The following is a 13,342-nucleotide window of genomic DNA, read 5'->3' as shown; positions in this document are numbered from 1 at the left end:
CGCTGTTTGCCCATTGGCTTAGCACTAGGATATGCTGGCACAAGCGAATCATTCAGGGCCTTACTCGACTCCGACTCCGGGAAGTTTGCTTATTTTTAGTATTTCTCCAAAAAATTAAAAACAAAACAAGTAAAAGCGTGCTAAGTTCGGCCGGGCCGAATCTTATATACCCTCCACCAGGGATCGCAATTGTCGAGTTCTTTTCCCTGCATCTCTTCTTAGGCAAAACAGGATAAAAGGAAAGATTTGCTCTGCTATTAGAGCGATATCAAGATATGGTCCGGTTTGGACTACAATTAAATTATTGTATATGTTGGAGACCTGTGTAAAATGTCAGCCAATTCGAATAAGAATTGCGCCCTTTCGGGACTCAAGAAGTAAAATAAAGAGGTCGATTTATATGGGAGCTGTATGGGGCTATAGACCGATTCAGACCATAATACACACGTATGTTGATGGTCATGAGAGAATCCGTCGTACAAAATTTCAGGCAACTCGGATAATAATTGCGACCTCTAGAGGCTCAAGAAGTCAAGATTCCAGATCGGTTTATATGACAGCTATACCAGGTTATGAACCGATTTAAACCTTATTTGACACAGTTGTTGAAAGTAAGAATAAAATACGTCATGCAAAATTTCAGCCAAATAGGATAGGAATTGCGCCCTCTAGAAGCTCAAAAAATCAAGTCCCCAGATCTGTTTATATGACAGCTATATCATGTTATGAACCGATTTAAAGCATACTTGGCACAGTTGTTGGATATCATAACAAAACACGTCGTGCAAAATTTCATTCCAATCGGATAAGAATTGCGAACTCTAGAGGATCAAGAAGTCAAGACCCAAGATCGGTTTATATGGCAGCTATATCAGGTTATGAACTGATTTGAACCATACTTGGCACAGTTGTTGGATGTCATAACAAAACACGTCGTGCAAAATTTCATTCCAATCGGATAAGAATTGCGCACTCTAAAGGCTCAAGAAATCAAGACCCAAGATCGTTTTATATGACAGCTATATCACAACGTGGACTGATATGGCCCATTTACAATACCAACCGACCTACACTAATAGGAAGTATTTGTGCAAAATTTCAAGCGGCTAGCTTTACTCCTTCGGAAGTTAACGTGCTTTCGACAGACAGGCGGACGGACATGGCTAGATCGACATAAAATGTAGCGACGATGAAGAATATATATATACTTTATGGGGTCTCAGAGGAATATTTCGAGTAACAAACAGAATGACGAAATTAGTAAACCTCCCATCCTATGGTGGAGGGTATAAAAACTATTTTTATACCCACCACCATAGGATGGGAGTATACTAACCAAGTCATACCGTTTGTACCTCGAAATATTGATTTGTGACGACCATAAAGTTATTAAATTCTTGTTCGTCCGGAAATTTTGAGTTGATCTAGCCATGTCCGTCCGTCCGTCTGTCGAAATCACGGTAGCGGTCGAGCGCATAAAGCTATCCACTTGAAATTTTGCACAGATACATCTTATGGATGAAGATCCTTGGGGATTGCAAAAGGCCATATCGGATATAGCTCCCATATAAACTGATCCCTTGATTTTACATCTAGATCTCCTGGAAGCCACAATTTAGTCCGATTTGGCCGAAGGATGGGGGTATAGTCATTTTGTCAATTTGTTTGCAACGCATTGAAATATCCATTTCCGACCCTATAAAGTATATATATTCTTGATCAGCGTTAAAATCTAAGACGATCTAGACACGCCCGTCAACGTGTCTGTTGAAATCACGCTACAGTCTTAAAAAATAGAGATACTGAGCTGAAACTTTGCACAAAATTTTTTTTTTGTCCATAAGCAGGTTAAGTTCGAAGATGGACTACATCTTGATATAGCCCCCACATAGACCGATCCGCCGATTTAGGGTCTTAGGCCCATAAAAGCCACATTTATTATCCGATTTTGCTCAAATTTGTGACAGTGAGTTTCACTCAGATCGGTCCAGTTTGGATATAGCTGTCTTATAGACCGATTTCTCGATTTTAGGTTTTGGGCCCATAAAAGGCGCATTTATTGTCCGATGTCGCCCAAATTTGGGACAGTGAGTTATGAAAGGCCCTTCGACATTCTTCTTCAATTTCGTCCAGATTTGAATATAGCTGTCGTATAGACCGATAAGTCGATTTAAAGTCATGGCGCCATAAACGTCGCATTTATAATCCAATTTCACTGAAATTTGACACAGTATCTTATGTTGGGCTTTTCGACATCCGTGTCGTATATGGTTCAGATGGGTTTATTTGTAGATATAGCTACTAAAAAAGACCAATATTTTATTATACACAATTGAACAATGACTTGTACTTATAAGTTTTTGGTCCAAATCGGAACATTTTTCGATATTGCTGCTATGGGGCATACCGTACGCAATTTTCACCGGATTTTGACGAAAGGTGGTTTACATATATACCAGAGGTGGTGGGTATCCAAATTTCGGCCCGGCCGAACTTAACGCATTTTTATTTGTTTTTGCCTGGTTTGGCAGAAATTAACTACGTAGGGTAAAAATAATTTTATTGTATTTTGTCCAATTTTAATTTTATTGAATCCATGGTGGCAGGTTTCAAAGATTCGGCCCAGACGAACTAAGCATCCTCAGTTTGGTCTATATTTCAACTACGAATCGTCTTACAAACGAACATCGCTTGCAAATAATGAATTCTATTATCAAAATGCGTACTCTGTTAGTAAAGTTCATCGCGCACTTCTTCCATTTACCGACGAAGCCCATTTTTGGCTCAAGAAGTACGTAAATAAGCAGAATTGTCGATTTCAGAGTGAAGATCAGCCAGAAGCATTGCACGAGCTTTCAATACATTCAGAAAAAGTCACAGTTTGGTGCGATTTATGGGCTTGTGGCATCATTTGACCGTACTTCTTCAAAGATGATGCGAATCATAATGTAACTGTGAATGGGGAGCGCTACCGTGGGATTATATCGAACTTTTTTTTTGCCCAAAATACAAGAGCTTGACTTGCATGACATGTGGTTTCAACAAGACGGTGATACATGACCCATAGAACGCGTAACAATGGGCTAATTGAGATACGAGTTCGGGAAACATTTTATTTCACGTTCGGCACTGGTCAATTGGCAGCCAAGATCAGGCGATTTAAAGCCTTTAGACTTTTTTTGGAAAGCCGAAATGTTGGAAAGAGTATGAGAAAATTGGACTAAACGGATGGACCAATTAAGGCGCAGTCACGGTCATCATTTGTCGTTTGTTTTTTTCTGCTCAACCCGAAATATGTGTATTCTTCGTCAATGTAATGTTTTGCAATCTCCGACAGTTAATGAAATCGCCGTTAAGCGTGCTAAGTTTGGCCGGGCCGAATCTTATATACCCTCCACCAAGGATCGGATTTGTCGAGTTGTTTTCCCGGCATCTCTTCTTAGGCTAAAAAGGATATAAGAAAAGAGTTGCTCTGCTATTAAAACGATATCAAGATATGGTCCGGTTCGGACCACAATTAAATTATGTGTTGGAGACCTGTGTAAAATTTCAGCCAATTCGTATAAGAATTGTGCCCATTGGGGCTCACGAAGTAAAATAGAGAGAACGATTTATATGGGATCTGTATTGGGCTATAGACCGATTCAGAACATAATAAACACGTTTGTTGAAGATCATGAGAGGATCCGTCGTTCAAAATTTCAGGCATATTGGATAATAATTGCGACCTCTAGGGGTCAAGAAGTCAAGATCCCAGATTGGTTTATATGGCAGCTATATCAGGATATAAACCGATTTGAACCTTATTTGACACAGTTGTTGAAAGTAAAAATAAAATACGTCATGCAAAATTTCAGCCAAATCGGATAGGAATTGCGCCCTCTAGAAGCTCAAGAAGTCAAATCCCCAGATCTGTTTATATGGCAGCTATATCAGGTTATGGACCGATTTCAACCATACTTGGCACAGTTGTTGGATATCATGACGAAATACTTCGTGCAAAAACTCATTCAAATCGGATAAGAATTGTGCCCTCTTGAGGCTCAAGAAGTCAAGACCCAAGATCGGTTTATATGGCAGCTATATCAGGTTATGAACCGATTTGAACCATACTTGGCACAGTTGTTGGATATAATAACAAAACACGTAGTGCAAAATTTCATTTCAATCGGATAAGAATTGCGCACTCTAGAGGCTCAAGAAGTCAAGACCCAAGATCGGTTTATATGGCAGCTATATCAGGTTATGGACCGATTTGAACCATACTTGGCACAGTTGTTGGATATCATAACAAAACACGTCGTGCAAAATTTCATTCTGATCGGATAAGAATTGCGCACTCTAGAGGCTCAAGAAGTCAAGACCCAAGATCGGTTTATATGGCAGCTATATCAAAACATGGACCGATATGGCCCATTTACAATACCAACCGACCTACTCTAATAAGAAGTATTTGTGCAAAATTTCAAGCGGCTAGCTTTACTCCTTCGGAAGTTAGCGTGCTTTCGACAGACAGACAGACGGACGGACGGACATGGCTAGATCGACATAAAATGTCGCGACGATCAAGTATATATATTCAGCGGTCAAAAAAAGTATTCATCATTCAATGTTTTTTTTTTTTAATAAGTCTACAAAAGACAATTGGAATAAAAACATATTTAACTAATGATGCAGTAGTGCTTGTGTGATATATATGTACACAATTTCATTGTTTTTAAAGAAAACAAGTAAAAGCGTGCTAAGTTCGGCCGGGCCGAATCTTATATACCCTCCACCATGGATCGAATTTGTCGAGTTCTTTTCCCGGCATCTCTTCTTAGGCAAAAAAGGATATAAGAAAAGAGTTGCTCTGCTATTAAAACGATATCAAGATATGGTCCGGTAAAATGTCAGCCAATTCGTATAAGAATTGCGCCCATTGGGGCTCACGAAATAAAATAGAGAGAACGATATATATGGGATCTGTATCGGGCTATAGACCGATTCAGACCATAATAAACACGTTTGTTGATGGTCATGAGAGGATCCGTCGTACAAAATTTCAGGCATATCGGATAATAATTGCGACCTCTAGGGGTCAAGAAGTCAAGGTCCCAGATCGGTTTATATGGCAGCTATATCAGGTTGTGAACCGATTTGAACCTTATTTGACACAGTTGTTGAAAGTAAAAATAAAATACGTCATGCAAAATTTCAGCCAAATCGGATAGGAATTGCGCCCTCTAGAAGCTCAAGAAGTCAAATCCCCAGATCTGTTTATATGACAGCTATATCAGGTTATGGACCGATTTCAACCATACTTGGCACAGTTGTTGAATATCATAACGAAATACTTCGTGCAAAAACTCATTCAAATCGGATAAGAATTGTGCCCTCTAGAGGCTCAAGAAATCAAGACCCAAGATCGGTTTATATGGCAGCTATATCAGGTTATGGACCGAATTAAACCATACTTGGCAAGGTTGTTGGGTATCATAACAAAATACGTCGTGCAAAATTTCATTCTGATCGGATAAGAATTGCGCACGCTAGAGGCTCAAGAAGTCAAGATCCAAGATCGGTTTTGGCAGCTATATCAGGTTATGGACCGATTTGAACTATACTTGGCACAGTTGTTGGATATCATAACAAAACACGTCGTGCAAAATTTTATTCCAATCGGATAAGAATTGCGCACTCTAGAGGCTCAAGAAGTCAAGACCCAAGATCCGTTTATATGGCAGCTATATCAAAACATGGACCGATATGGCCCATTTACAATACCAACCGACCTACACTAATAAGAAGTATTTGTGCAAAATTTCAAGCGGCTAGCTTTACTCCTTCGGAAGTTAGCGTGCTTTCGACAGACAGACGGACGGACGGACGGACATGGCTAGATCGACATAAAATTTCACGACGATCAAGAATATATATACTTTATGGGGTCTCAGACGAATATTTCGAGTAGTTACAAACAGAATGACGAAATTAGTATACCCCCCATCTTATGGTGGAGGGTATAAAAATAGTATTTATTGGAACAAAAAGGGCCATTTTACAGCTGAACACAAAAAATTAAACAAAAAAAGTATTCATCATTGCAAAAAAACAAAAAAATTGTACTTTATGGGGTCTCAAACGAATATTTCGAGTAGTTACAAACAGAATGACGAAATTAGTATACCCCCCATCTTATGGTGGAGGGTATAATAAAAATATTTTATTTTCATTTTTAATTCCAGGTAATTGATTCACGGATAATCGGTACTCAACTGTAGCTAAATTTCATTTGACTTAACTTTTCACCATTCATTCATTTTCATTTTTTTCACCCCAAAAGGAAATTGATTCACTTCAAAGTATTTTTGTGATCAACTTGTAAACAGTTGAGAGTTCAAAATGATTTGATATTAACTTTTTTATACCCACCACCGAAAGATGGGGGTATATTCATTTTGTCATTCCGTTTGCAACACATCGAAATATCCATTTCCGACCCTATAAAGTATATATATTCTTGATCAGCGTAAAAATCTAAGACGATCTAGACATGTCCGCCTGTCTGTTGAAATCACGCTACAGTCTTCAAAAATAGAGATATTGAGCTGAAACTTTGCACAGATTCTTTTTTGTCCATAAGCATGTTAAGTTCGAAGATGGGCTACATCGGACTACATTTTGATATAGCCCGATCCGCCGATTTAGGGTTTTAGGCAAATAAAGGCCACATTTATTATCCGATTATGCTAAAATTCTGTACAGTGAGTTGTGTAAGGACCTTCGACATTCTCCGTCAATTGGGGCCCTATCGGTCCAGATTTGGATAGAGCTGCCATATAGACCGATCTTCCGATTTAGGGTCTAAGGCCCATAAAAGCCACATTTATTATCCGATTTTGCTGAAATTCGGGACAGTGAGTTGTCTTAGGCCCTTTCACATCTTTCTTTAATTTGGCTCGGATAGGTTTAGATTTGGATATAGCTGCCATATAGATCGATCCTCCGATTTAGGGTCTTATTTATTATCCGATTATGCTAAAATTCTGTACAGTGAGTTGTGTAAGGACCTTAGACATTCTCCGTCAGTTTGGGCCCTATCGGTCCAGATTTGGATAGAGCTGCCATATAGACCGATCTTCCGATTTAGGGTCTAAGGCCCATAAAAGCCACATTTATTATTTGACAGATCACGTGGGATTTCAGACATGGTGTCAAAGAGAAAGATGCTCAGTATGCTTTGACATTTCATCATGAATAGACTTACTAACGAGCAACGCTTGCAAATCATTTTCAGTGAATGGGCCCTAGAAAAGTTGGCAGAAAATCCGCTTTTTTATCGACAAATTTTGTTCAGCGATGAGGCTCATTTCTGGTTGAATGGCTACGTAAATAAGCAAAATTGCCGCATTTGGAGTGAAGAGCAACCAGAAGCCGTTCAAGAACTGCCCATGCATCCCGAAAAATGCACTGTTTGGTGTGGTTTGTACGCTGGTGGAATCATTGGACCGTATTTTTTCAAAGATGCTGTTGGACGCAACGTTACGGTGAATGAACACATTTCGAACCGAACACTGATTTTGGTAATAAAATTCAATGATTTGCAAGCGTTGCTCGTTAGTAAGTCTATTCATGATGAAATGTCAAAGCATACTGAGCATCTTTCTCTTTGACACCATGTCTGAAATCCCACGTGATCTGTCAAATACTAATGCATGAAAATCCTAACCTCAAAAAACTCACCCTTTATATGGTTCACATCGGTTTATTTTTAAATATAGCTACTAAAAAGAGCAATATTTTGTTATACACAATTGAACAATGGCTTGTACTTATTATTATTTGGTCCAAATCGGATTATATTTCGATATAACTGCTATGGGACATAAGGTATGCAGTTTTCACCGGATTTTGTTGAAAGGTGGTTTACATATATACCCGGGGTGGTGGGTATCCCAAGTTCGGCCGAACTTATCGCCTTTTTACTTGTTTTTATTTATTACTTATATTTGCATCACGGTAAATTGTTTTCACCCCAAAGGGAAATTGTTTCACTTCAAAGTATTTTTGTCATCAACTTTTTAATATTTTATATAGTTGATAGTTCAAAATGATTTCAATAACTTTTTTATTTATTTTTGCACTAGAATGTAGTGAGTTCATTTCCGCTGCCAAAACTAAAATAAAATTTATTTCGAGTTGCAGCATTATTTCTTTCTCGTAATAGGTAGTTGATCCATTCAAAATTTTATTTTTGAGAATTATATGTATTTCGTTATTGCAAATTGGTATTAAGCAATTATGTTATATTATTTCATCATCGACAAATGTTTTATAATATTTCGTTAAATATTTGTATTAGCACTTTTTTATATAGAGGTTGGAATTATTATAACTAACAAGTAAAAGCGTGCTAAGTTCGGCCGGGCCGAATCTTATATACCCTCCACCACGGATCGAATTTGTCGAGTTCTTTTCCCGGCATCTCTTCTTAGGCAAAAAAGGATATAAGAAAAGAGTTGCTCTGCTATTAAAACGATATCAAGATATGGTCCGGTAAAATGTCAGCCAATTCGTATAAGAATTGCGCCCATTGGGGCTCACGAAATAAAATAGAGAGAACGATATATATGGGATCTGCATCGGGCTATAGACCGATTCAGACCATAATAAACACGTTTGTTGATGGTCATGAGAGGATCCGTCGTACAAAATTTCAGGCATATCGGATAATAATTGCGACCTCTAGGGGTCAAGAAGTCAAGGTCCCAGATCGGTTTATATGGCAGCTATATCAGGTTGTGAACCGATTTGAACCTTATTTGACACAGTTGTTGAAAGTAAAAATAAAATACGTCATGCAAAATTTCAGCCAAATCGGATAGGAATTGCGCCCTCTAGAAGCTCAAGAAGTCAAATCCCCAGATCTGTTTATATGACAGCTATATCAGGTTATGGACCGATTTCAACCATACTTGGCACAGTTGTTGAATATCATAACGAAATACTTCGTGCAAAAACTCATTCAAATCGGATAAGAATTGTGCCCTCTAGAGGCTCAAGAAATCAAGACCCAAGATCGGTTTATATGGCAGCTATATCAGGTTATGGACCGATTTAAACCATACTTGGCAAGGTTGTTGGATATCATAACAAAATACGTCGTGCAAAATTTCATTCTGATCGGATAAGAATTGCGCACGCTAGAGGCTCAAGAAGTCAAGATCCAAGATCGGTTTATATGGCAGCTATATCAGGTTATGGACCGATTTGAACTATACTTGGCACAGTTGTTGGATATCATAACAAAACACGTCGTGCAAAATTTCATTCCAATCGGATAAGAATTGTGCCCTCTAGAGGCTCAAGAAGTCAAGACCCAAGATCGGTTTATATGGCAGCTATATCAATGGACCGATATGGCCCATTTACAATACCAACCGACCTACACTAATAAGAAGTATTTGTGCAAAATTTCAAGCGGCTAGCTTTACTCCTTCGGAAGTTAGCGTGCTTTCGACAGACAGACGGACGGACGGACGGACGGACAGACGGACGGACATGGCTAGATCGACATAAAATTTCACGACGATCAAGAATATATATACTTTATGGGGTCTCAGACGAATATTTCGAGTAGTTACAAACAGAATGACGAAATTAGTATACCCCCCATCTTATGGTGGAGGGTATAAAAATGAGTAAGTAAAACTGCAAAACAAATTTTTTTCCAGAAAACCTAATACCCCAATTATTGTTCATTTAATTTACTCTCCATTAATATAATATTTTGAATAATTTCAATGTCATTTGTTAATTTTCGAGCCAAAACGATTTATTTTGCTTTTGTCCGTAATAGGTACCTTATTCAGTTTCCGTTGCAAAATATGTTTATATTTTATTTTCTTATTTTATTAGATACCACTTTTTAAATATTGGGGCCGTAGCTCAGGGGTTACCATGTCCGCAATTGATGTTGAACGTCCGGATTTAAATCCCGGCGAGAAAAAATAACCGCAAAGGTAACGTAAATTGCAAATTTAGCTTTAAACATCTCATTAGAGAACAAGAAATTTCTCTTATATCAATGAATGCTGCCCGGTTCCAGTTTTGTACTCAGTGAAAAGCGACCTCATGTTGCAAATCACGATTAAACGACCTCATAGTGCAAATCACGATTAATCAGTTATTATTATCTGTTATTGCATGTTATCGATAACTATCCAGGATAAGTTTTCACTGAAATTCTTGCCACAAAATAGACAAGCTGCCATAGAGAGTGGACGTGTTCTTTTAAAGCTCGCATTAAAAACGCAATTTTTCATATGTAGTTTCAGTTGTGATTATTGTTGTAATTTCAATGAATAGAGCTTTTCAGTAAACATTTATTGCGACAAAATTTACCATCTATCCCTAAAACTATACTTTACATTTTAACATTAATGGAAATAAAAGTGTATCCAAATAGCATCATTTGTTCACAATTTATCTCAACATGATATGTGCGAAACCGAAATGTCCAATTAAAAAAATCGAAGAACCTATGGTATCTTGCTGGTTATGTTATACGACTTATCACGCAAAGTGCGTCGAACTTTCTGCAAGAACTGCCGATCACATAAGAGCAGACAAAGGACTTCGTTGGTGTTGTCCAAAGTGTGAAGTGTTCGATGTTGAATTTTATGCATTTTTATACCCTCCACCATAAGATGGGGGATATACTAATTTCGTCATTCTGATTGTGACTACTCGAAATATTCGTCTGAGACCCCATATAGTATATATATTCTTGATCGTCGTGAAATTTTATGTCGATCTAGCCATGTCTACTCGAAATATTCGTCTGAGACCCCATAAAGTATATATATTCTTGATCGTCGTGAAATTTTATGTCGATCTAGCCATGTCCGTCCGTCCGTCCGTCTGTCTGTCGAAAGCACGCTAACTTCCGAAGGAGTAAAGCTAGCCGCTTGAAATTTTGCACAAATACTTCTTATTAGTGTAGGTCGGTTGGTATTGTAAATGGGCCATATCGGTCCATGTTTTGTATAGCTGCCATATAAACCGATCTTGGGTCTTGACTTCTTGAGCCTCTAGAGTGCGCAATTCTCATCCGATTGGGATGAAATTTTGCACGACGTGTTTTGTTATGATATCCAACAACTGTGCCAAGTATGGTTCAAATCGGTTTATAACCTGATATAGCTGCCATATAAACCGATCTGGGGTCTTGACTTCTTGAGCCTCTAGAGGGCGCAATTCTTATCCGATTGGAATGAAATTTTGCACGACGTGTTTCGCTATGACTTTCAACAACTGTGCCGAGTATGGTTCAAATAGGTCTATAACCTTATATAGCTGTCATATAAACCGATCTTGGGTCTTGACTTCTTGAGCCTCTAGAGGGCGCAATTCTTATCCAATTTGAATGAATTTTGGCACGTAGTATTTTGTTATGATATCCAACAACTGTGCCAAATATGGTTCAAATCGGTTCCTAACCTGATATAGCTGTTATATAAACAGATTTGGGGACTTGACTTCTTGAGCTTCTAGAGGGCTCAATTTCTATCCGATTTGGCTGAAATTTCGCAAGACGTTTTTTTATTGTTACTTTCAACAATTATGTCAAATAAAGTACAAGTCGGTTCATAACCTGATAGAGCTGCCATATAAACCGATCTGGGATCTTGACTTCTTGAGCCTCTAGAGGTCGCAATTATTATCCGATTTGCCTGAAATTTTGTACGACGGATACTCTCATGACCATTAACATACGTGTTTATTATGGTCTGAATCGGTCTATAGGCCGATACAGCTCCCATATAAATCGATCTCTCTATTTGACTTCTTGAGTCCACAAAGGGCGCAATTCTTATTCGAATTGGCTGACACAGGCTTTACACAGGTCTCCAACATATAATTTAATTGTGGTCCAAACCGGACCATATCTTGATATCGCTCTAATAGCAGAGCAAATCTTTTCTTATATCGTTTTTTTTTTGCCTAAGAAGAGATGCCGGGAAAAGAACTCGACAAATGCGATCCATGGTGGAGGGTATATAAGATTCGGCCCGGCCGAACTTAGCACGCTTTTACTTGTTTAAGGATACTCGCATTGAATTCCAAACAATTAATAATAAACTCGTCGCCTTAATTGAAAAATTGGCAAGATACAAAACAGTCTTTGAAAATGCATCATGCCTGGAGAAGTTTCTGCAATCACCCATCGATTCAATGCGTATAAGAAAAGAACCATTGAATCCTAATATAAACGCAGATCCATCTAAATTGAAATTCTAATGGATCATCAACCAGTTTAGTCGCCGATTACACGAGGTTTTATACCCTGCCGCCTTTCGCCTATTGACTCCATCGAACACAGCTGCTTCATCAAGTGCTCCAAGTGCCTCTGCCTTACCGTCTGGCACTACAACATTTTACACTCCACAAGCTACACCCAAACTACCAGCTACTACTCCTAAACCACTAAAAGTAGCCCCTAATAAGAAAGCGATTTTTGCAGCCAAATTTGCTGCGGAAACTTCCACCGATGATATGTTATTTTATATAAAAGTAGCTGAACCGGGCCCGCTCCGCTGCGCCTTCTTTTACTTTATATGGAGCAAAATTTTCCTTGGAATATTTATTTTCGAAAATTAAAGAGCTTTTAGTGAAATACCATGCTACACAAATTGTATATCGCTTGACTAATAGTTTAACGTTTCTGGGGGACCACCCTTCCCCAAAACACCCCCCAAGGAGGACTTATTCACTGACCATTAGAATATGGGGCTTAAACAAAAGGTATTTAAGTATAGAATTCGAATCTGATATCCAAATATGGGACCAAGTGTTTGGGGGGCCGCCTCTCCCCAAAACATCCCCCAAAGGGGACAAATTTACGACCATAGCAATATGGAACTCAAATGAAAGCTCTTAGGGAGTAAAGCACGAATCTGATATCAATATTCGGGAAAAGTTCCTATGGGACCACCCCAACCCCACAACACCACCCAAATAGGAAGTATTAGCTGGCTATTGCAATATGAGGCTCAAATAAGAAGGTTTTTAGAGTAGAACACGAATCCTGAGTGGCCGCCCATCCCCCAAAAACACCCCCCAAGTCGGTCATGTTTGCCGACTATGGAAATATGGGGCTCAAATTAAAGGTATTTAGAAGTAGACCACGTATCTGATATCAACATTAGGGACCAAATGTCTAGGGGACGTCCCACCACCATAACAACCCCCAAATAGAACGTATTTGCTCACCAAGAAAATTTGGGTCTTAAAGAGTGTGGAACTAAATATTTATAGTTTTTAGGGTCAATACGCCAAACCGAACATAATTGCTGAC

Source organism: Stomoxys calcitrans, chromosome 1, assembly GCF_963082655.1.
Source record: "Stomoxys calcitrans chromosome 1, idStoCalc2.1, whole genome shotgun sequence".
NCBI classification, from domain to species: domain Eukaryota; kingdom Metazoa; phylum Arthropoda; class Insecta; order Diptera; family Muscidae; genus Stomoxys; species Stomoxys calcitrans.
Note: the sequence above shows the minus strand (reverse complement) of the source record.